Here is a 26,413-nt window from a genome sequence, read left to right as displayed (position 1 = left end):
CCCGGGCGACAGAGCGAGACTCCGTCTCAAAAAAAAAAAAAAAAAAATAAATAAATAAATAAATAAATAAATTAAGGATGGAAGATGAATTTTTAATGTTTTATTTTTATTTATTTATGTCACCCAGGCTAGAGTGCAGTGGTGTGATCTCAGCTTAATGCAACCTCTACCTCTTTGGTTCAAGCGATTCTCCTGCCTTAGCCTCCCGCGTAGCTAGGACTACAGGCATCTACCACGCCTGGCTAATTTTTGTATTTTCAGTAGAGACAGGGTTTCACCATATTGGCCAGGCTGGTTTCGAACTCCTGATCTTGTGATCTGCCCACCTCAGCCTCCCAAAGTGCTGGGATTACAGGCGTGAGCCACCGCGCCCGGCCAGGATGATGAATTATCTATTCATGGGTTGTCTGGAATGCTGTGTTGAGGAGGATTCTGAGGCCGATTCTGGTTTCAGTAGGTAACAGTGCTGTGACTGATTGTTCGTGTCTTCCTTGGATGACACAACGAAAAAGGCATTAGTACTTTGATTCTGCTCTGTTTTAAATTAAGTTTCTGAAAGCAGGGACCAGGTCTTATTTATTTGTTTATTTTTGTCTAAAAACATTCCACATACCTAGTACTGCACAGAGCAGGTACATAATATTTCTTAATAAAATATGATGAATACTACAGCAATGATCACATCTGTAGTTAGTTTTGTAAGCGAAATACCTCTTATGTAAGCAGGTAAACATAGGCCTAAGAACTCCAAACATAAAATTGTTAGAAATCACATTCCCAGACTTCAGGGCTTACGTATGAAATGCCTGGTATCCAGTGTTTGTAAAAAAAAAAAAAAAAATATTACCAAGGAAGTGAAAAAAAGCAAAATAACCATTTGTACCTTAGTTGGGGAAGTGGGAGATAACACACCCACTTGAACCCCTTTTATTCTGAGCTCCTGTATCTTGTGTGGGTTTTGCTTTCATGAATGGCTTGGGTAAGCAGGAAGAAAGGCTACTGGAATCATAGCAAGCTAAACTAAATGAGAAACAGCTCAACCTCATGTCATTTTGAGCTCTTCAGTTCCTATCTAGAATGCACAAAACACAGCATCAAGCTGCAGGTTATACAGAATGACTCTTACTTCATGTACAGAGACTAAAGAGTACACCTTGCACAGGTTTATTTCTGGCAAACAATGTAACAATCATACCTGGGGACCATGGCTTTAAAGGGCCATCTGCATGAGTAATAGGAACAATAGATTTTTTTTTTTTTGCATGTAATATTTCCTTCAAATAGGATTTTTCTTTACTTTTTAAATAGAGTCATGAACTGCATCATGGTGTTTTGGTCAACAATGGACTGCATATATGATGGTGGCCCCATAAGATACAAGATGGTGGCTCATGCCTATAATCCCAGCACTTTGGGAGGCCGAGGTAGGTGGATCATTTGAGGCAGGAGTTTGAGACCAGCCTGGCCAATATGGTGAAACCCCATCTCTATTAAAAATACAAAAATTTAGCAGGCATAGTGGTGCACACTTGTAATCCCAGCTACTTGGGAGGCTGAGGCAGAAGAACTGCTTGAACCCGGGAGGAGGAAGGAGGTTGCAGTGAGACAAGATCACGCCACTGCACTCCAGCCTGGGTGACAGAGCAAGACTCCATTTTATAATGAAGTACACAGAAACCTGATACAGAGCACTAAACATTGGCATTACAGATCAAGTAGGGCAGTGGTCCTCAACCTTTTTGGCACCACAGACAAGTTTTGTAGAAGGCAATTTTTCCACAAATGGGCGTCGTGGGGAGAGATGGTTTTGGGATGAAATTGTTTCATCTTGGTTGGATCATCAGGCATTAGATTCTCATACGGTGTGCACAACCTAGATTCCCTCACATGCAGAGCTCACAATAGGGTTCACGCTACTATGAGAATCTAATGCTGCTGCTGATTTGACACAAAGTGGAGCTCAGGCAGTAATGCTCACTCTCCTGCTGCTCACCTACTGCCGTGCAGCCCAGTTCCTAACAGCCATTGACAGGTACCAGTCTGCAGCCTGGGGACTGGAGACTCCTGAAGTAGGGGAAAGGACTGATATTCAGTAATGATGTTGGGAATTTGGTCTTCCATATGAATACATACATACATGCATATACACACACACACATCATCTAGCTTTGTGTAAGCACACTCTGATATTCACTTAACAATGAAATTGCCTAACACCACATTTTTCAGAAGGTATCCCTATTAAGTGACATATGACTGTAGTTGTATTTGGTTCTAGGGAGACCAGGATGTCTGCGTTGGCGGATTGAGAGAGAAGTGAATTTTGAAAGTCAGTGTACTGAGGACATTGGTTATTTGTCTTTTACACCATGATTATCACAACTGGTCTTTCTGCTGCCAGTCTTTACCTCCTTTAATCCCTTTTCCATCTTGCCATGGGTCCCTTGGTAAAAACTCTCCAGGTTCTCTCTGTTCTAGGCCAGTAACTTCTGCCAGTTTCTCTAACAAGCCATTCTCTCCCTTGTGTTCAGCCTCTCCAACACTTTGTTTCCTCTGCCTTGATTACTTCCTCCCTACTCCTCTTCACCAGGCTATCAGGTTTCTGCAGCCTTTTCCAGAAAGCTTTCCCTGATCCCCTAGTATGGATGAGGTGCTTCTTTGATGTGTTCTCACAGAACTCTGTACCCCCGCCCATCACAGCTCTTATCACACTGTATTTACTTGTCTGATCGCCCACTGGATTACCAATTCAATGAAGACATACACTATGTCCAGCTTCCTTCTTTGTCCTATGTAGCCAATGCCTGACACATAGTAGGTGCTCAATCAATGAAATGATTTTGAGATCTTGATCATCATCTTCAACATCCTAAAAATTCCTTGAGAACATTTATTAACATCTACAGATGGTATTGGGCAGAGGAGCATGTTATTAAACTGAATTGCTACCACAAAGCAACCTTGATCTATGCAAGAATGAATACTCTAAGCCAGGTCTCAGCATAAAAATAAATAGTTAAAGGACCATACAGCAGAGACATTGTTGGATCCTTGCAACCAGTGTTATTTTGCAGCTGTTGAAGTGTCAATGGTAGTTTTCAAGCACCTTGTACTCAGGACAGGCTTTGATTCCACGAAACAGAAGAGGCGGTCCACCTTCCCAGTGGGAAAAGAAAAGTTCAAAAGTAGTGGCAGTGGGCACAGCAACAGAATACAGAGTACTGTAACTTCACACGCTGTCACCAGCTCTGGCCCCAGACTCCCTGCAAGAAAGGTAATACTGAATAACAGATAGCGCACGACCACTCCAACCTCAGATGAGCTCCTCTCTTCCAGCACATTGTCTACTCTGCCACCCCCCACCAGAAGTTTTGTGCCCTTGCTGTTTTCTCCAGCCCATTTCTCTTTTTTCTTTCTATTGAACTTTTCCTTAATAAGTGCTAGCTCAAGCACTACCTTTTCCTTCAAATTGCTATCAAATTGTTTAATAATAATCTGTTTGTAGGCCGGACATGGTGGCTCACATCTGTAATCCCAGCACTTTGGGAGGCCGAGGTGAGCAGATCACCTGAGGTCAGGAGTTTGAGACCAGCCTGGCCAACATGGCAAAACCCCGTCTCTACTAAAAATACAAAAATTAGTGAGGCTTGGTGCCAGGCGCCTATAATCCCAGCTACTCAGGAAGCTGAGGCAGGAAGAACTTGAACCCAGGTGGCAGAGGTTGCAGTGAGTTGAGATCGTGCCACAGCACTCCAGCCTGGGCAACAGAGCAAAACTCCGCCTCAAAAACAAAAACAAAAACAAAATCTGTTTCTAATCTCCATCTCTTCCACTAGATCTTGAGCTCCTTGTAGGCAGAGAATATGTCTTATTCACCTTTGTAATCCACCATGCCCTACTCTCACCCTTGAAGAACATAGATGGCATTTAGTGATGATGATAATGGTGACAGTAATAGTGGCTATCACTTGTCATTTTCCTTCCACGTGGCAAGCACTGTACTAGGAGCTTTACATCTGATACAACTTCCCAGTTTTATACAGCGCACATTCCGGAAAATAAATGTACAAAAGTTTAAGCTTTGGGGGACTAAGAGAGTGGCTCTATTTCCAAATGTTGTATGAAATTATAAAATCCACCAGAATTCCTAAAATTAAAATGACAGATAATACTAAGTGCTGGTGGGGATGCTGGAGCAACTGGAACGCAAATACTGCTGGTGAGTGTGTCAATGTTGGGAAACTCTGGGAAATGTTTTAGTATTATCTACTAAAATTGAGCATAAGCACACTCTATGATCCTGCAATTCCACTGCTAGGTATATACCTGTAAGAAACACGGGTATATATGCATCCAAAAACATGTATGAGAATGCTCATAGCAGCACCATTTGTATTAGCTCTAAATTGTAAGCTATCCAAATGCCTATCAACTGTAGAATAAAAAAAAAAGATGTGGTATATTTATAAAATAGAACACTAGGCAAGAATGAATGATCTGGTTACACGGGTGTGTTCAATTTATAAAATGTGATCTGTACACTCAGGCTTCCACTTCAATAAAATGTTTTTGGTATGTACATTTTCACTTCAATAAAAAGTTTCAAAGGAAATGGTAAAAGAAGTTGCTGCAGAACCAGCTGTCCTAGGAATGCGCCGTGACATGACACTGAGGCTGTGCCTCCGCCCTGTCCCAAGGCACATCCCTGCTGGCTGGGATTACATGCCAGGGAAGCCTGTCTCTTCCTCTGGTGATCTCTCCTCACTATTTATTTCCCCAGCCTGAGAGTAGGTGCCTGCTTTCCCTGGAGTACAAAGGACTGATTCTGCCATAGAAAAGAAGGTGCAGAGGAAGGAACATACAATATCTGAAAGTTCTGGGTGGAAAAAGTTGAGCGTACACAGGTGGAACACAGTGGAACACTGCCTGAATCCTATTTAACCTTCACAACATTACTCTAAGCAGCCAAAGTGTTGTTATTTACCCTTGAGAGGGGAAGAAATAGACTCACAGAAGTTGTGGACATTAAATAATCAGTAGCAGAGTCTGGATTGAAAATCCCACCTAAGGCCAAAGCACAGGTTCTTCCTACCAGATTACCTTTTCTTCTTTATTTCTCATGTTTGCAGTGCTTTTCGGTTTGCAAGCTACTTTCCTATATAAGATCTCTATTTATTTTCATAATAACCCAGTGGTCTAGGCATTACTACTGCCCAACAGTATGAGGAAACCTGAGGCTCAGAAAGCTTAAATGACCTCTCTGAGCTAATTAAGTGAGAGAGCTAAAAGAATCTTTCATCTCTAAATATTTTTCTCTACCACGAATCATCCAATGGCTGTGTTATTGGCTAAGGGTTGGCTATTGAAGGAGGAAACTCCTCACTGTTGTCCTTGGCTTAAAGGTGACAAAGCAATGAAATTATGTAATCACCACCATCCTTTCCTGACATTCACTAGGAATTCAAGAAAGCCACCAGCCCTGTGCCTAGCACCATGGAGGGGAATGCAGAGATGATCTAATATAGATCCTTGCCCTCAAGGAGATCCCAGTCTAATGCAGGATGACAAGAAATAAGGGTACAATTACAACATACTAGGTTGGTGTGAAAGTGATTGTGGTTTTTGCCACTACTTTTAATGGCAACAGTTGCACCAACCTAATAGTGAGGGCATTGCTCTGACCTTAATACAAAGTAATATGAAGTTAATACAAAGTATAGCAGATGCACAGGATGGGGCAAGCCCAAGTCTGCATGTAGTTACTGGGAGAACTTCACAGAGGTGTGGTTTTGAGCTGAGAGATGAAGGAAGGGTGAGACATGAGGTGGTGGGGAGAGGAGGGAAAACAATTTTGACTGAAGAAATAGCAAGGGCAAAGGCATAGCATGAGATAAATGATGTGCTAGAGAAACTACAAATAATTTTAATGCTATCCCAGTTATTGGTCTAGTATATGCCTGTACAGATATCACATCTCATGGGTAAGCCAAAGTATGGAAATCAAAGCATGGATGTTAACTACAGGCTTAAGAAAGTGCCCAGGCCATAAGGCAGAAAACCAGTACTTTCCAGCAATGTCAGCCACAGGACTTGAATTAATGCATCTGTTATACCATTTTACCCACCAAAAATGGGGATAATGACATATGCTCTTCCTACCAGGGGGGTATTTCAACCATCAACTGAATTAACGATGAACAAGCAATTTGAAAACAAAAGTAGGTTTTCATATATACTGAGTGTGTATGTGTATAAAGTATATTGAACACATATTTATATAATATAGTATATTAAGTACATTATGATCCTCAAGTGACTTACTTTAGGTTCAGGTTTGTAACATGGGTAAACTAGTTGCTGAGGCTTGGTGTATGAATGATCCCATCACCAAGGTCAGCAGTCCCCAACCTTTTTGGCACCAAGGACTGGTTTCATGGAAGACAATTTTTCCACGGATGGGGGAGGGGGATGGTTTCGGGCTAACTCAAGTGCATCACATTTGTTATGCACTTTATTTCTATTATTACACTGTAATATATAATGAAATAATAATACAACTCACCATAATGTAGAATCAGTGCAATCCCTGAGCTTTTCCTGCAATTAGACGGTCCCATCTGAGAGTGATGGGAGACAGTGACAGATCATCGGGCATTAGGTTATCACAAGGATAGCAGAATCTAGATCCCTTGAATTCACAGTTCACAATAGGGTTCATGCTCCTATGAGAATCTAATGCTGCTGCTGATCTGACATGAGGCAGAGCTCAGGCAGTAATGTGAGCAATGGGGAATGGCTGTAAATACAGATGTAGCTCCGCTCACTCTCCTGCTGCTCACCTCATGCTGTGCAGCTAGGTTCCTAACAGGCTATGGATCAGTAGCAGCCTGTGGCCCAGGGGTTGGGGACTCCTGATCAAGGTAATGAGCATAGCACCTAACAGGGAGCCTTCCAACCCAACCCTCCTCCTTTCCCTCCCCCATTAAGCAGGCCCCTGTGTCTATTGTTCCCTTCTTTGTATCCATGTGTATTCAGTGTTTAGCTCCCACTTATAAGTAAGAACATGTGGTATTTGGTTTTATGTTCCTGCCTTACTTTGCCTAGGATAATGGCCTGCAGCTGCATCCATGATGCTGCAAAAAACATGATTCATTCTTTTTTTTATGGTTGCATAGTATTCCATGGTGTATATGTACCATACAAAAATCCAGTCCACTGTCGACGGACATCTTGGTTGATTCCATGTCTTTGCTACTGTGAGCAGTGCTGCAATGAACATACAAGTACATGTCTTTTTTGTAGAATGATTTGTTTTCCTTTGGGTATATACACAATAGAGATTGCTGGGTTGAATTACAGTTCTGTTTTAACTCTTTTGAGAAATCTCCACATTGCTTTCCACAGTGGCTGAACTAATTTACATCCCTACAAGCAGTGCGTAAGTGTTCTCTTTTCTCTGCAACCTTGCCAGCATCTGGCATTTTTTGACTTTTTAATAATAGCCATTCTGGTGTGAGAGGGTATCTCACTGTCTTTTTGATTTGCATTTCTCTAATGATTAGTGATGATGAGCATTTTTTAATATATTTGTTGGCTGCATGTATGTTTTCTTTTGAGAAGTGTTTGTTCATGTCCTTTGCCCATTTTTTAATGGGATTGTTTTTTGCTTGTGGATTTAAGTTCCTTATAGAGTCTGGATATTAGACCTTTGTCAGATGCATAGTTTGCAAGTATTTTCTCCCATTCTGTACGCTGTCTGTTAACTGTTGATAGTTTAATTTGCTGTGAAGAAGCTCTTCAGTTTAATTAGGTCCCACTTGTCAATTTTTGTTTTTGTTGCAATTGCCTTTGGGGACATAGTCATAAATTCTTTGCCAAGACCAACATCCAGAGTAGTATTTTTTAGGTTTTCTTCTACAGTTTTTATTGTTTTAGGTCTTACATTTAAGCCTTTAATCCATCTTGAGTTAGTTTTTGTATATGGTGAAAGCAAGGGGTCCAGTTTCAATCTTCTTCATATGGCTAGCCAGTTATCCCAGCACCATTTATTGAATAGGGAGTCCATTTCCCATTGTTATTGTCGACTTTGTCACAAATATCAGGTGGCTGTATGTGTGTAGTTTTGTGGACTCTCTGTCCTGTTCCAGTGGTATGTGTGTCTGCTTTTGTATCAGTACCATGCTGTTTTGGTTACTGTAGTCTTGTAGTATAGTTTGAAGTCACGTAATGTGATGTCTCCAGCTTTGTTCTTTTTGTTTAGGATTGCTCTGGCGATTTGGCTTTTTTTTTGGGTTCCATGTGAATTTTAGAATAGTTTTTTCTAATTCTGTGAAAAATGACACTGGTAGTTTGATAGGAATAGCACCGGATCTAAATATTGCTTTGGGAAGTATGACCATCATAACAATATGATTCTTTCTAATGTGAAGTTAAGCCAATGAGAGAAGAGATCAGCACCTGGTTTCTCTGCATCCTATCCATATCTTGAGGTTTGATCTCCTTAGTGAATCAGAACTCAGAATGGCTATAAATGGTTATCAAGGGATTTTTGTTTTTTAACTTGAGAACGGCATATTTATTAAGTATTAATTGCATATATTCTTTGATTTCTCCTTTATAGTATGACTATTGCAACAGACTTAAATAATTACATTATGTGGAAGCAGATTTCACATTCCAAAGCTTTTCTTGGTCAATGGCACACATGAAAATCAGTTTAACATTCCTGCAAGCAAACATTTCTCGTAGAAGTCAAGAAAGTTTTTTGTACTAGAACTGAAAAGGCAAAGTTATTGGACTTTGGTTGAAAAAAACTAAATCGGAAAATAACAGGGTTGAATCTAAATCATTTTAGAATTATGATCCTGTTTTCTTATTCAAATGTATGGTTAGTAGTAATGAAAAAAATCAATAACAGTTTAAAAATCAGAAGACACAGTTGTTGGGCAATCCTGTGGTTACACTAAAAAACACTGAATTATATACTTCAAATGGGTAAATTGTATGGTATGTAAATTTTATCTCCATAAAGCTGTTAAATAAATAAACCAGATCTCAACCTTTGTTTATTTTTACTGCCTAAACTGCCTTTCAACAGAACTAGGATAGTGAAGGTAGATATGGTTGTGGCCTATTGTAGCTATTCATGCTAGACTTCATTCTAAGTTCAAGTATGTTTTTAAAAGATTGCTTATGTTATTACCTAACATTCATGCCTCCTCTGTAAAATCTTAATAATAAAAACCACCTCATAGTGTAATGTATTAGGAACACCTGGTTTAGGTCTGGCACAAAGTAAGTCCCCAAAGATGTTTGCGGAATCTGAATTTAAAAAAGAAAAAAAAAAGAATCATTGAGGAGAAAAGTCTGTCTTAATCTTTAACTGAAGATGACTAGGGTAATTCATTGAATTTTTGAACTAGCATGTAGCACCATATACATAGAGTAATCCTAGAATAAATGACTGATGATAAACATTTGGCATTCAATTTTATTTATTCTTTTAGATGTGTTTAAATTAAAATTATTGGCCAGACGCAGTGGCTCATGCTTGTAATCCTAGCACTTTGGGAGGCCAAGGCAGGTGGATCACCTGAGGTCAGGAACCCGAGACCAGCCTGGCCAATATGATGAAATCCCGTCTCTACTAAAAATACAAAAAATTAGCCAGGCGTGCAAGTTCCTGTAATCCCAGCTATTGGGAGGCTGAAGTATGAGAATAGCTTGTACCCGGGAGGCAGAGGTTTCAGTGAGCCGAGATTGCCCCACTGCACTCCAGCCTGGGCAACAAGAGCAAAACTCCATCTCCAAAAACAACAAAAAAATTAGTTACAGGAAGAGGTGGCAAATGGTACTATAAAGAGCACAACTCCGATGCCCAAGAGACCTGGATTCAAATCCTGCTCTTTGTTCACATTTCTTAGCCAGGGTAAATGTGGGTAGCTTGGTGACTGCTGGAAAACATATATTTATGAGATTGTTATGAGCAATACAAGAAAATCCTAGCATTAAAACAGAATATAATCACCTAAATTAAAACTTTAAAAGTTGGCCGGGTGCAGCGGCTCACACCTGTGAAATCCCAGCACTGTGGAAGGCTGAGGCGGACAGATCACCTGAGGTCATGAGTTCGAGACCAGCCTGACCAACATGGTGAAACCCTGACTCTACTACAAATATAAAAATTAGCTGGGTGGCAGGTGCCTGGAATCCCAGCTACTCAGGAGGCTGAGGAAGGAGAATCGCTTGAACCTGGGAGGCACAGGTTGCAGTGAGCTGAGATTGCGCCATTGCACTCCAACCTGGGCAACAGCGCAAGACTCTCTCTCAAAATAAAAATAAAAATAAAAATAACTTTAAAAGTTTATCTGCACTAGGAGGTCTTAGTACCCCTATTAAAAGAAGGAAGCCAAATGGCTTTGAAATATTATTATTCAAATATTATTTAAATAAGAGTTTAATGTATAAAGCAGCAAATGGCTTGATTAATATAATCAATATAATACTCAATTATACTTATTCTTTTTTAGTTTGCTTTTTTTTTTTTTTGAAATAGGATCTCACTCCAGTTGTCCCCGCTAGAGTGCAGTGGCGTGATCTTGGCTCACTGCAGCTTAACCTCCTGGGCTCAGGTGATTCTCCCACCTCAGCCTCTGGAGTAGCTCAGCTAATTTTTTGTATTTTTAGTAGGGACAGGGTTTCACCATATTGCCCAGGCTGGTCTTGAACTCCTGGACTCAAGTGATTCACCCACCTTGGCCTCCCAAAGTGTTGGGATTACAGACATGGGCCACCACATCTGGTCTGTAATTTTCCATGTAGGCACGAATTAACTACCTAATCAAATACCAACTTTCACTTTCTTTCTGCAGGGAAAAAAGTCAGCCCTCTTGGTCAACCTGGGCAAATGGGAGAACATGTAAGAGACTTATGAGGATCAAATTCTCAAATCTTTCATTGAAATAAATCAAATGAGAACAAATTACAGTTTATAACGAGCTACAACCTCTCTACAATAAGGCTTCCTCAACACTCAACAAACGCGTAAGCACATATGTGTATGTACACACAGATACTCACACACCACACCCAAATCAGATATCAAAAATTTATATGGTTAAAGAAAATAACAAATGCTTCAGAAGCAATAGGGGAAAAAGGAATGATTTAGTTTTTTTCCAATAGGCCTCTGTATTACTGTATTATTTAAGTGTTCATAGTTATGGGTATTACAAGCATACAAAATACTCTATAGCTGATATAACTCTATACAGAAATGAAAAGTAAGTCACTAGTGTCACTCCCTCTCAAAAGATTATGATAAGAAATTAAACTTTTAAAAATAGTTCCTTTCTAATGCTATTTTGGTTTAGATACCTCAAAAATAACCGAAATAATTTTTTTTACGGAAAAAATCTCAAGGTTTTAAGAAACACTCCTTACATAAAACTGATCTCAGATTTCGCATTGGGCAAAAACCATTCATTTTTCTAACCACCAAAAGCTTTTTATAAATCCATTTAACACCTAAAAGAACAAGACTATAGAAAATTCATAACTTATGAAATATAAAAAGAACTTTACACAAATTACATTTTAGTGTCTCTTTTAGGATTTCTCCCTAGTGTAGTGCTATTCACAGAGCAAATTTGCTTCAGAGCTAAGGAACAGAACTCTAAATATGTTAATAGGTCTAAAGCAAAGTATCTTAGGAATTAACAAAAATGTGTTAGTACACTGTTGTGAATTTGATTTTACTTCTAGCTCTCAATTCTAAAAGTCAAGGCCCACGTTTGAGGGCTTACAAATGAGATGTTAGTCACAGAACAATAAAAAACAGGCTCTAAAATCAATGGCTTCCACATTTTATTCCACACAATCTCAGTTTCTTCTATAAGCTATCACCAGCATTCACTTAAATCATGAACTCAGGCCAGCAGAATTTCACAAGAGCTTTAGTATCTATAGACCCCGCTTAGTGTACTCTCTACTAGAAACTTTAACAAATAATTACGGAGTTTTTGCTATAGGGTTCTGGGGATTAAAAAGGGAAATAATTTTTTAAAAAATCAAAAGCTGTCCTTACTGAGAAAGCAACTTAGAGGAAACATAAAAAGAGCAAGGGATAATGACAATAGTTTCATTAGTCCCTAAAACAGAGTCTGGCAGCTAAGAGACCTTAATAAAGGCTCCAGAGAAAGTCATCCCAAACTGAGTGAAGAATTTGGTTCAACTTTATCGCCTAACTTCATCCAGTTTATGAGACAGTTAGTAGGATTTCTATTGGGAGCTTTGCTTGCATTTTTAAATTTCCTGCTTCTTTCCATCTGCAAAATGGACATCTTAGATTAAACTTGACCATTTTCCTTTTAAGTTTACTGACATTTAATAGTATTTCTTCTAGCATATACCTGGCATAGCATATCCCTGACAACCAAGCAGATTTCCATGGTCCCAGGAAGTTGCCACATTCTTTTCCAGTTATTTTTTGGGACCAAAAGACTCTCTGATCATAAATCCATAAATATGTGCTCTGGTGATAGACAGCTGGGAGCCTGTCAGTCCTCATTCCTGGTTTGGTACAGATTACTGACCTCACTAACCCTCAAAAAGTTCTCAAAGTCAGTATGAGAGAAAAATACTCAGATACAAATTCTAATCCTTGGATAGGTAGCTTACTGAGTTAAAAGGATTACTTGGTAGTTTATTAGGAGATTCTAGCCAGTAGGACCAGAAATGAATGCAAAGTCAGACAATGGCTGCTCATGACACTTGCAGAACTGTCAGTTCTGTCTGTCTCCCTTTCTTCCTCCTCTTGGGTTTCCATGCCTCCACCTAATGGGAGGACAGTTTCTTTTATCTGTATATCCTCAGGGCACAGCATAGATTAGACACTTAATAAAGGTTTGTTAACAGAATGAATCACTCACAACTGTACAGCATTCCAGAAGGGTGCTCAGAAGGCACCCAACCTGAACCAAATACTGGCAGTGAGAAAAGGTCACTATTAATTATACCAAAGTCAAAATGATCAACTTTGACAGGCATTTTTCAATGTCCAGCTGGGCAACGTATTAGAACTCTTTTTAACAGGTCATTCTGATGCTAAGTCATTCTGATAGACCACCTGTATGTAGTCTGGCTCGTAATTAAGCACTCTACAGGAAAACAAAGACAAAGGTAAGCTTGGGCATACCCTCACTAGGAGATAACACCAAGAACTAATTCCTAGCAGAGGGCAGGTGATAAGCCAGTATGATCTCTGGGGCAGTGGCAAGTAAACACCATTTTAGCACGTAACAGGTGATATAACATGGCAGAGAGGAAGGAGCTCCAGAGAGGGAGGACCCTTGAGACACTGAAGGTGCCAGCACCTCAGGCCTCCTTCTCCTTGTCCTGCATGGGGTTTTCTGCCCTCAGTGGAGGCAGAAATTCTGACTGAGAGTAACCCCGGAGTTAGTGGTGAATGCCATATGTGTTAAGGCAGAATACCATGTGCAAGTGTTGAGCAAGTACCTGGCACATGGTAAGCACTGAGTAACAACTGCTGGTTATTATTCATTATGTGGAATAAGGTGCTTTATATAAATAACCCTATCAGCATTCATCTTTACCACCTGGTACTGAGAAGTTTGTCTTTCATGATGAAATGGTATGAGCCATGGAACCCAGATGTTCTCCACTTGGCTTTGGGTTCCAAAAAATTCAGCCAATTTTATAAGGCATTATGAGCATTAACTCTAAGTCTTCTTTTAATTATTCATTTGCTCATTTATTCCTTTACCTAAGAAATATATACTGTATACTCAAGTGTTAACACTATGCAAATTCCTGGAGAAAGCGTGGGGAGTAAATTCAGACATATTTCCTCTCTCACACAGTGCATAGTGTAGTGGAAAGAAATATTCATCTAGTTGTGTCTATAAATTAAATCATCAATGTGAAGAGCTACCAACAAGAGGTACAGGCTGAGGCAGATTTGCCATGCAGTGAAAGAAGGTTAAAGCTCAGGACCCTATCCTCACACTGTCCGCATCCAAGGCCCTGTACTCATATTTGTATCTCTAATGTTAAGTATTTTTCTTAAAGACAGCCCCTCAAATTGCATAAATTTCAGATCCCAGGAAGTTTGGACCTTCTCCTGGTTGCATGGTACTACGAAAGTGCATAATGGGGTGTTTCCTCCAGTTGGCAAGATCAGGGAGGAATTTTCTGAGGAAATCATGATGGAAGAGAGGTGTGAAGAAACAGTATAGGGGTATGGTGGCCCAGAATGTGCAAAGGCCCTGTGGAGAGAGGGAACAAAGAACTGAAAGAAGGCTAGTGCCCAAAGCTTGAAGAGTCACAGGAACATGCAGTGTGAGATGATGCTTAGAAGCGTAGTTTGATGTTATCAAACTAAGGGCAGTTTTAAGTCACTGGTGTGTTTCTAGCTGCAGATTGGAAGTTGATGAAAATTAAATTTGTGCCTTTTAAAAGATTACTCTGGGCTTAGCATACAGGTTACTGAGGGAAGATGTAAGATCAGGAAAGCAGCTATTGCTTGACTCCAGGCAAAGGATATATGTACGTATTTAAAACTAGGTTGTGAGTGGTAGAAAAGGTATTGAGTAAAATGGATAGATTTATGGGCTAATTAGGGCAAATAGTTTACACCTGTATAAAGATATCTAACATGGAATAATTTATACACAAATAGCCTAGAATTTCTATTATGGAGCTAATTTAAACTAGAAATTCAATTCTTTTTTTTTTTTTTTTTTGAGATGGAGTCTCGCTCTGTCGCCCAGGCTGGAGTGCGGTGGCCGGATCTCAGCTCACTGCAAGATCCGCCTACCGGGTTTATGCCATTCTCCTGCCTCAGCCTCCCGAGTAGCTGGGACTACAGGCGCCCGCCACCTCGCCCGGCTAGCTTTTTGTATTTTTTAGTAGAGACCATTACATACACCACTCAGTGTAATGTTGAACACATGGTAGGCCCGCTCACTGAATGTTCCTACCCTAACAACTCCCCAAAATTGGATTTAAATGTCCAGAAAAATTTGGAGAACGTGGGGCCCCTGAGGAAAACCCAGGATTTGAAATGTGGTGGTGATGGGGGAAAAATAAAGAATCATGAAGGCTTTGAGAAGAAAAAAAAATCAATGAAGAAAAGAGAGAGCAGAAAAGCAAGAAAACCACTAGATGAGGAGACAGAGAGTTAAAGTATACATCAGTCAAATATTACAGAGATCTTAATCTCAATCTCATTGAAGCGTAATGAAGACTTAAAAATCATTAATGACCTATGACAATATAATTGCTATTGCAGTGGAATTCATTATTGACATGAGAAAACATTTGAGAGCTAAATAAAAATCCCCCTAAAGGGTTGGCCTTTTGAAGTAATACAAACAAGTCCTTATTTTCGACTTAGCGATAAATTGGTAAACTTGGCTAAATACAACTTTTGTTCTATTTCAAAGGATTTGATAAAGCAAACAAGTGTTTTATTCATATTCAATTTATTTAATTCTGTTTCTAAGTACTTAGCATCTACTTGTGCAGCTCTTGTGAAAATAACAAATGATCTTTAGAAAAACAGATCTGATAGGATATTCAACTGGAAGCCCTTCACAAACTAAGGTGTGCTTGGAATTAATGGTCTCTTCCCTTTCCCCAAATTATCTTAACTAGCAGAATTTTAGTAGAGAGCCACTGTTATGATGCTATAATTTCTAACACTTCCCTCTGCAATAAACCATTATTAGAGATGTAGGACTGAATCGCAATTGAGCAGCCTGCAGTTCGTAAACACACTGAAGCCTTCCTGTGGTGGGAAGGTCCAAAATATAAATAAACATACTATCCTTCTTTTTTTGTGAGACTTTTTTGTGAACTTCATGTGAGAACATGCTTTCTAATTCAGTATGTTGTTACTTATTTTAGATGAATTGCTTCTTTGAAGATTATAGTTTTTGACTTGGATAATCTTGGATATTTACTTTCTGATAAAGCACATCTATTTAACTCTCAAAAAATGGCCCAACATTTTTGAAAAATTATTTTTGCATACTCAAATGTCAAGGGTGCCAATGCATTTATTTAAGCACCTGCTATTTTAGTTGTAGAGGTCATTAACAGTGTTTCCCAATCTGTTTCACTTCATGGCCCACAGAGGAAAGGACATTTATATATGCCCTGGGGTAAACTGAGGAGGGCGAATAAAATCAGGGAAAGGGTCTCTGGCCCTGCCCAAAGGAGTGGATATTTCAGCCATCCGGTAGTCATTCCTGGCACATTCACTGGGAATTCCTGCCTAAAATATCATACATTGGTTATAAATTAAGGTCTAAATCTTACAAGTGATAGAATTTATCTATCTACGATGTGATCATTGTTGGAGTAAATGCCATCTTTTTTCCTCATAAAATCAAAAAACAGTAAACACAGATCATTATAACCAAGAAACAGTTGCTTGTGTGACTTTATATACAACATGTTACAACTGTAATTGTAGGATTGTCTAATGTGTTGATGGACCTCAATATCTTTAGACAGAGGCTGCAAATGCTAAGAAATATGTAAGACTGAGGTGACCATTCATTAATCTATTCATTCCTAAACACTACACACTGTGTCAGGTATTTAAGATTTGTAGTTGGCAACAACGTATCTTGCCCATCATAGACTTTACCAACTGTGTTGTCATGAAGCCCTCAAGCTCACAATCATTTACATTTTCAACAAATGTTTAGCTTAGGTAATGTGCTAGGTGCTGAAGACACCACACGCGCGCGCGCGCGCACACACACACACACACACACACACACACACACACACACAAAGTAGAGCAAGATAGATACAGTCCTTGCCCTCCAAGAGCTTAAAGATCCACCCATGCTTAGATTAGTTTGGAAAAGATGGAGCATGGATTACTACCACCATTCTGGCCAGAATTATTTAGGGTAAGCAGTGCTAATATCTAAAATGACACAGCCAGGTGCAGTAAAGCACTTTGGGAGGATTGCTTGAGCCCAGGAGTTTGAGACCAGCCTGGGAACATAGTAAGACCCTGTCTTCACTATATGTAAAAATTGTTTAAAAGGCAATAAAGTGTATAAATGCAAAAAGAACTGTGATAACTGAGACCAGCAATAAGCAATAATAGTAAACAAAAACCAGGGACTTTTCCAGAAAAACCAGTTGTTACTATCACCCTAATTATAGGCCACATGGGCTAGAAAGGTCTGATGCCATTATTTAAGGCTGATATATAAACACAAGTCTAGATATTTTTAGGCAAATAATCTGTAGTCACATCATATCTTAGATATTTTACAGTTATAGTCCATCCAAAGTGGATAACATAGCAAGACAATTTTTACTTCTTTAAGAAGGGGATTGACCTTTTACTATGGTAGGATGTTACATATTACAATTATTTTCTAGTAAAAACTTTGGAGTACAAAAAGAGAGGCAATTGACACGAACCATGAAAATAGCATTTCCCACACTTTTCCATATCAGACTATATGTACAACATGACAGTATCTGTACTGCATAAAGCAGGAAACAGCTGAAGCTGCTCATGGTTAGAGGCTGCCCTGTACCATGGGCTGAGAGGATTTGCATGTCGGCAAGCATACATTCATTCTGTTACTAGTATGCCAGAGAACATCAGCCAGGAAATTGACCCAAATTATGTAACACATTTGAGAGTGAGGAATACAAGAGAGCAGGAAAGGAATAATTCTTCCACTTAGAAAATATATCAATATTATCTTTCAGAAAATATTTTGAAGATGGTGATAAACTGATATCACAAGTTGTACTGAATTTGAAAATGTAAGTAATGAGACTAAAAAGTGTAGAGAGGATTCCACGTTGCAAGCATTTGTCCGTAATATGCTCAGGCATCCTATGCCACCCATTTTCACCACAAATGCACTGGTTGAGGATGAGAGCTACAAACTGTCTTTCAAATTTACATACTCTTAACTCTGCATGGCGTACTTTTCTAGAAGGAAAAAAGAAATATTGGGTCTTGTTACTTATATATGGCAAGTACTGAAGCTTTTAGGGTAGGTCCAGATGTTTTTTATTTTTAATCACTCATTTCCTCCCAAGTTGACTTTTTAATCAAAATAGTCTTCCATTCCTATGATAACTACTAAGTGTGCCCCCAAAACCATTATTTGGTAACAGACACCTGCCACCATCACCACCCAGTTTATTTGGGTGCAAAGGTGCCCATCTAGAGAGAACATTTCCCAGCCTCGTTTGCAGCCAGGTGTGGCCGCCTAATAAAGAGGGACCAATAGAACGTAAGAAGCAGTTCAACTAACTTCCTGGTAACCTTCATAAAGACAAGGCTACTTGACTTGGCCGTCCTTTTCCTTTTTTCCTGCGGGCTAGAAATGGGGACAGCAGGACAACCTTAGAAATCATGTGTGTAGCACAGCAGTGCTATCTTGCCAGTTGCTGGCTGCTCATATCTGGACTGTTCTGTGAGGAGAAAATAAACATCTATGTTATTTAAGTCATTCTATTTGGGTGTCTCAGCAGTTTAGTTGGTAACATAATTAATAAAACCTCCAACTACTAAAAAACACCTCTTAAAAGCATCTAGAAATAGAAATATTGGGACAGACTTATTTTATAGTTGATCTTTGTTTATAAATACAAGTATTTTATAAACACTAAGGACTTAAAGTGAAAGTATAAACATAAAATAGTATTTTATACTAATAATTTATAAACAATATATTGTAATTTATTATAAATAATATAATGTAGAGATATTACAAACGAACGTAACATGATATAATAATAACTATAATAAATTAACAAGGAAAGACTTGTGAGAGACAAAATGCGCCAGACAATTAGGGAGGTGATTTTCTTCAAGCTATTGCAATAAAACATTAATGAGGGCTGTCTCAAAGAAAAGGAAGGGGTCTGGAGTTTTATAGAGGCAGGTAAACAAGGATCATCTGGGAGTCAGGAGGAAGGACAGAGATGGGTCTAATCGCAGAATACTGGAGAGCAAGATAGTCCTTTGTGGTTTCCCAGAACACCAAAGGGTCGGGGTAGGGGGTGAGGGTTGGAAAATTGAAGGATGGGGACGATTTTCCAGAGTGCAACTCAGGAAAAGTTCAATATTGTAAGATCCTAATTAGAAAGGGACAGTAAGGAAACCCCTGAAGGGTTTTAACAAGTGAGGCAATGAGGTCACAATTCCGTTTTAAAAAGAATTCTACCAGGAATGTAGAAGCAAGACTGAAGGGAGGAAAGACTGGAGGCAGGGAGATGGAGAAAACTACTCTATAATCAACATGATTTCCAGTCAATTCAATTTTTCAGTTGGAATAGCTGGTACTGGTATAATAAATTTAAGTCAAGGTATCTAGTAGTTGGTTGTCCTGAATCCTAAGAGAAAGATCTGGGATTTACAGATTTATGACTCATCTATATATGCAACATGAGATAATCCAAGAAGAGCATACACAGAGAAAAAAGGCCAAAGGCTGAATCCAGTGGATCACTAGCATTTAGGGAACTGGGAGAAGAAAAGGATTCTGCAGAGAGGAAGAAGGGTGGGCCAGAGGACAAGAAGAACTATGAAGAGAATGTTGGCCTAGAAGCCAAAGGAGGCAACCCCTTCAGGAAGAGAGTGGTAAGCAGCTTTGCAGGTGTCAAAAGCAAGTCATGCATGTTAAGGGGCAAAAGTGACTGCTGGATCTGGCAGCTGAGAGTCACTTGACACTTGGGCCTCAGCACTTTCGGTGAAGAAGTCTGGGTCACAATGTGCAAGGGTATGTGGGAAAGTGAATATTCACCTCTCAAACCTCAGCTGCGGACGAAACAAAAGGCTGGTTACAACAGTGAGAAGGGGAGGCAGGCATGATAGGAGGGTGTATTTTTCAGGATGGGAAAGGAGTAGAGAGGTGAGAAAGTACCAAGATGTTTTTTTTTTTAATGGCTACTTGTTTCTTATTTTGAGCATAAAGTCAAATTATACAAACATATTTCTACAAGGAGCTATAACTCAAGTATGCGGCATGTTGCTATGACTTCACAAAACTACAGAGATTAAGGAATTCAGAATCCCATGGAAATTCTTAAACAGAGTTTGGACATACGTTGTTTGATTTTCCCTTCAGCAAACTGGTAAACACTAACATTGCTAACCACCATACTGCTTATCCTGTCACAAAATTTTAAAAAGTTCTTTTTTGAAAAGTCTGAAGGCAAAAAGGTAACTTGCAAAATAATTCCACAAACTATATAACTAAAATAAAAAACAAAAAACAAACAAACAAAAAACCCAAAACGCATGGACATATAAGTGAGTAGCTCTGTATACATTCAAGTAATCCAAGCAGCGTCAGGCTTTCTCACCCGCTGAAATGTCCTGGGAAGGTCAAGCATTCAGAGAATTCAAGTTAGATTACACTGAAAAGAAGAAGGTGGGAAAAGAAATATTTAGTATTTCTAAGGAGAGTGTCAGTGGCCTACAGCAGCTAGTTTACTTCTCATTTCCTTGACCATGGTATACAGGGACAAAGATGAGGGGAGGAGCTGTGCACTGCTGATGTCTTTACGTGGAAATCTTGGGCTGTATCTTGCCATTTAACACTGAGGCTACTGCTAATAGGCAAGGGGAAGACAGGAAGAAAACTACCCCTGCCCCTCCTGAATAACCAACCACTTACATACTTGAGCTTATTAAATTGTCCTATCCATCCTAAGCAGTGGTATTACTGTTTCAGTTTTTTTTTTTTTTTTGAGACGGAGTCTCACTCTGCCGCCCAGGCTGGAGTGCAGTGGCCGGATCTCAGCTCACTCCAAGCTCCGCCTCCCGGGTTCACACCATTCTCCTGCCTCAGCCTCCCGAGTAGCTGGGACTACAGGCGCCCGCCACCTCGCCCGGCTAGTTTTTTGTATTTTTTTTTTAGTAGAGACGGGGTTTCACCGTATTAGCCAGGATGGTCTCGATCTCCTGACCTCGTGATCCACCCGTCTCGGCCTCCCAAAGTGCTGGGATTACAGGCTTGAGCCACCGCGCCCGGCCCTTACTGTTTCAGTTTTACTGAGAGAAAACAGGTTTTGAAAGTTTGAGTAATTTGACCAAGATCACACAGCTAATACAAGGTGGACCAGGATTTAAACCCAGATCTGACTGACACGAAGCCCCTACCTGCCCCCTTAGCTTATTTTAAACTAGAGATTAACTCAAATTAAATTAAAGTTGCTTCTACAAATAAAAAAAATCACTAGAAGGAACCCCTAAAGTGAAGGTGACAAAATGCTGGTAGTCAAAGGCTGCCTAAGGGCACAAGGAGTAAAGCCCCAAAAAACAAAACAACAATCCAATTGTCATTTAATAACAATATTACCTAAGGTCTTTATCATTATCTCACTTTTTAAAAGACAAGTCCATGAATTCCAACTAATCTGATCCTTACAAACTACTATGAGACAAAGAAATAATACCAACTTTAAGTTATTAACAAAGTCAGACCAAATATTCAGTATAATCTCTTCACTAAATTTAGGCTGTGAAGATTTATTTTTTTATTCTGAATTAATTAAAGTGTAACCGTAATTCTTAAAAGAATAAACAACTCAGGCCGGGCACGGTGGCTCAAGCCTGTAATCCCAGCACTTTGGGAGGCCGAGACGGGTGGATCACGAGGTCAGGAGATGGAGACCATCCTGGCTAACACGGTGAAACGCCGTCTCTACTAAAAAATATAAAAAATTAGCCGGGCGAGGTGGCGGGCACCTGTAGTCCCAGCTACTCGGGAGGCTGAGGCAGGAGAATGGCGTAAACCCGGGAGGCGGAGCTTGCAGTGAGCTGAGATCCGGCCACAGCACTCCAGCCTGGGAGACAGAGCGAGACTCCGTCTCAAAAAAAAAAAAAAAAAGAATAAACAACTCACTTAGGCCTACTGGTTCATAAATACAAAATATGTACTAATCACCCACTATAAGCAGAATAGTACCTTAGCTATGATTTTAAGAATATGAAAGAAGGGGCTAAGGGACTTAAATTAGAGTGAAGATTCTTACTCAATGAGGGGATTTGGTATATTTGCTAAATTCTTATAATTCTACTTTGCCAGATAATAAATTTTCTATGCCGCTCCTGAATGATGTACCACTGGAACCCCATATACATTCTCTGTCTCTTACATTAGGAAATGAAAAAAAAATGGCACTGGAAAAATATATTTCTACCTATTGGTTTTAGTTATGGAGTCAGGGGCTACATAATCAAACTCCAAAAGTTGCATCCTAATCATCTATACCAAACAGCTACTGTCTGTAAACAATGATATGTGAGGAGGCAGTGTGTTTCCTAAATGACTCAGGTCTTCATTACTAATGACACAATCACAAGCAGAAGAAAAACCAGACCTGAATTGCACAAGCATAGCCTGAGAGATAGTAATACCACAGATATAAATTACAGGCCTCTTCTAAATCACATACTGTCATCAATCTCACATAGAGCTTCCTGCCCAGTAAAATCTGCCTTCTTTTTTTTTTTTTTTTTTTTTTTTTTTTTTGAGACAGAGTCTTGCTCTGTCGCCCAGGCTGGAGTGCAGTGGCGGGATCTCAGCTCACTGCAAGCTCCGCCTCCCGGGTTTACGCCATTCTCCTGCCTCAGCCTCCCGAGTAGCTGGGACTACAGGTGCCCGCCACCTCGCCCGGCTAGTTTTTTGTATTTTTAGTAGACACGGGGTTTCACCGTGTTAGCCAGGATGGTCTCGATCTCCTGACCTCGTGATCCGCCCGTCTCGGCCTCCCAAAGTGCTGGGATTACAGGCTTGAGCCACCGCGCCCGGCCTTGGTTTTCATTCTGTTGTTGTTGTTGTTGAAAAACTGAAAGACAGCCATCTCAGGCAGCATCATGGGAATTTCAGACACACACACACACACACACACACACACACACACACACACACACACTCCTTTAAAGCTCAAATGAGTGCATCTAGATTTCAAGGAAATACTAACAAGGAACACGTTGAGGGTATTTTCCACTGGTTTAAAAATAAAGCATTCTACCCTTTAAAAAAATAAATCCCCAAATTATAGAAACAGGAAGCAGCAGCTGGATTTATCATCCTTCATTTCCTCTGAGAGTCACGGTAGGGAACTCCCCGTTGAGACAAAAGCCATGGAGAGGTTAGCCCCTCCTGCCTGGACCCACATATCCACATGCTGCTGCTGCTGGTCCAACATGGACAATGGTCGGCTACTTCAAAATCAAACTTGCTTTGTCTTATAAAGCATTCTGTGTCCAAGCCCTGCGTGTTGATAAAATGAAAAACCTGACTAGCACTTAAACACACATACATAACTGGTCTTAGAAGGGTCTCACTCTCATTTCTCATGGAGATGTCTCTTTCCTGGGCTCACCCAGGAGGGCTTTAGGGACCTCAGGACCTAAACACACAACAGAAGATGCAACAGATTCAACAGAAGATGATGATGACAACACCCCTGAGGGACTCTGCAGCCTTGTTCTGGTGGCTGTGCTGGAAGAAAGCAAGAAGGCTGGCTGGGTTCTAGTCTTCTTTCATCCATTTATGATTACAGTTGAAATACTTAAGTCTCGCTCAGCCTCGGTTCTTGTGTCTGTGAAATGATGAGACCATCTATTTCACAGAGGTGTAATGAGAAGTGAGATGATGAATATGAAATACTTTGTAAATTACACAGAAATAATAACAGACTAGAGCAACAGCAATCTATATACCGGCATAAGGTGGCTTTGCCAGTTGCAAAGCTTTCACAAATATTATTTAGGTTGATCCTTAAAATGATACAATTGGGTGGGTGGTGATGACATCATCATTATCATCATCATATTATGAATGTTTTATAAATGAGCTAGTGTAGAGGAACATAAGGGGAAAATTGTGTCCTAACTCCTTCGCACAAATTCACATCATTTAACAACATTTCTGGCAACATGCGTGTGATTAAGTACATGGCTGGGAGTTATGAAAGTCACTCACATTTCAGGGCTGCTACTCTAGGCAAATCCCTTAACCTCTCCAGGCAACATGATTCATCTATCTGTCACGGGGTTGGGGGGAGACAAACATAAATTAGACCTGGTTCCATCTCTTGAAGAAATCAGTTGGCGCAAGGGGGCTGGTGGTGATGGTGGAAAGAAGTGACATATAAACACATTAATTACAAAACAGTGTTTACTTAAAATATGGGTATGAACAAAGTGCTGTGTGATCACAAAGCAGGAAATGACTAATGTAGGGGGACTCATGAAAGGATTCCTCTCATTTCTTTGTAAACTGAGAAAAGAAGGAAATCAGACTACAAATGGATCAATGTCCCTTTTCAGGCTAAAACTCTGAAAAAACGAGGCTTAGAAAGGTTGTCAGTAAGCTCAACACACAGTGTGATTCCTCTTCCTCATCTGCTCATAGCCAATACATGATTTAAAATAACAGAGTGGCCGGGCACAGTGGCTTGCACTTGTAATCCCAGCACTTTGCGAGGCCAAGGTGGGTGGATTACCTGAGGTCAGGAGTTCAAGACCAGCGTGGTCAATGTGGTAAAACCCCATTTCTACTAAATATACAAAAATTAGCTAGGTGTGGTGGTCTGTGCCTTGTAATCCCAGCTACTCAGGGGGCTAGGCAGGAGAATCACCTGAACCCGGGAGGCGGAGGATGCAGTGAGCTAAGATCACACCACTGCATTCCAGCCTGGGCAACTGAGCAAGACTCAGTCTCAAAAAAAAAAAAAAAAAAAAAGACACTGTGGAAGACAGGAAGCCCAGCACCTGAAAGATGGATGGGAAGCCCTTTAGGACCCTTTGTGTTCAAACATGATACATGACAATAGCCTTCCTGCATGAGTAAATGCTGACAGATTTGTTTGGCGGAGCTTGAGTTACCCATTCTTACATGCTTCTTATAAACTAACACTTGAATTAAGATGAAATAGGGTACATGATACACATTCAGATTCCTGGCCTCCACCTAGACCTATTCCTTTTCTACATGAGCCCCCATAGACCTTCAGAAAATAGCCATTGACAGGTTGCAATGCAATGAACAGGAAAAGCAAACTATATGCAGCCTGGAAGGCCTTGCCAGCAAGGCTGAGCTGAGATGACTCAGCAGGTTCGAGCTGTGACCCTTCACTTCTGGAGTCATTACTCCAGTTCTTATCCAGTGCCTACCACAAATGCACGCACACAGGCTGGTCTCACTCCAGAGCCCATCTAAGAATAACATGGAGTGGCTAACACAACTTGGCACAACACACAGGCAGGTTTTTCCAAAGAATGCCAGCCCCTGGTCCTGGGTGACAACTGGCTCCCAAAAGTTTGGCTGAGAAAGCCAACACAAAGGACAGACATTGTGAGCAAGCAGCGACCTGGTCAGTCACAGTCTACTTTAAATTCCACAAAAGCTTGTTCTTTAGAAAGGGGACAGAGGTTGGGGAAAGTAGAAAAGGCAGAGTCAGGGGTGGGATTTTGGGGCTGTGTCAGTTAAGTACTATAAACCGATTTCCAAAGCTATGAAATTACTAACAGGGATAATGATGAATTCCCTTCAGTGATGATAGCGGCTCTACTTTTCTCCGTTCTTCAGTAGCAGCGATACTCGAGCTTCTGTTTGAGCTGATGCCATACAGCATACTCTGCTTATATCGAGGGTAAAATTCACCTTTGGGCTACAGTGTGTACAGTACCAGATGTCTAGTTCTGTTTAGCATTTTATAAGGAATCGTTCCTCTCATTTTTTTAGTCAAATAGGGATTTTTTTAAGCCTAAAAGTGATGCTTGAAAGAAGATTCAGATGTGGGAAGTAAACAGCAGTTGAGGGGCAGTTAAAACACCAGGGAACAAGGTGGCTGCCCCGTAAAAATGTGCTCCCATTTGCATTTAGAGCCTTACCTAAAGCTGTGGAGGAGGACAACTGTTCAAATACAATTGTAGAGGTGTCTTCTCTTCCTTCCCCATTCAATGTCCCTGGTAAGCAGGGGCCAGGTCTCAGCTACCTTTGAAGACCCTACTGCAGGTGTTAAGGTGAGAGGACACTTACTCATTTTCTTCATGTTACATCGCCAAGAGAGAATTCCTCACAATACACCTGGCCTTTCTTGCTGCCCCCTCACTAATTCCTCCTCTTCATTCTCTTTGAGATTTGCCTGTCTGCAGAGGTCATGGATGCTGGACTCCTCTCCTGCTGGGGGTAGCCAGCTTTCCCCTGCAGGGTACCAGCTTCCATTATCCTGGCATGCCAAGAAAAGGTGGGTAGTTTTATCTAATTCAGGGATAAAATTTCTGGAGGCCCACTTGGCTGCAGACCCAAAGCCATATTCTCCAAAATGCATCATCAATAATAAAGATGATATTTTGCTGTTTACCAGCCTGACTCCT

General features: G+C 40.3%; 1 protein-coding gene across 9 annotated transcripts in view; it reads right to left on the bottom strand.

Annotated features, from left to right (window-relative positions):
* The window catches only part of LRRC8D (leucine rich repeat containing 8 VRAC subunit D), a 119,340-nt gene that overhangs the window by 5,074 nt on the left and 87,853 nt on the right, over positions 1-26,413 (bottom strand). The window contains exon 1 of one of the 9 annotated variants that reach the window (XM_030942963.1): positions 3,107-3,236. The exons of the other annotated variants lie outside the window; for them this stretch is intronic. The gene's annotated coding sequence lies outside the window, so the exon portion shown is untranslated. Of the gene's footprint in view, positions 1-3,106; positions 3,237-26,413 lie in introns of those variants that run through there. 9 annotated transcript variants of the gene reach the window in all.

The sequence above is a fragment of the Rhinopithecus roxellana genome, chromosome 12 (assembly GCF_007565055.1).
Source record: "Rhinopithecus roxellana isolate Shanxi Qingling chromosome 12, ASM756505v1, whole genome shotgun sequence".
Classification (NCBI taxonomy): Eukaryota; Metazoa; Chordata; class Mammalia; order Primates; family Cercopithecidae; genus Rhinopithecus; species Rhinopithecus roxellana.
The sequence above is the reverse complement of the archived record's forward strand: the minus strand, read 5'-3'. Positions and strand labels throughout refer to the sequence as shown.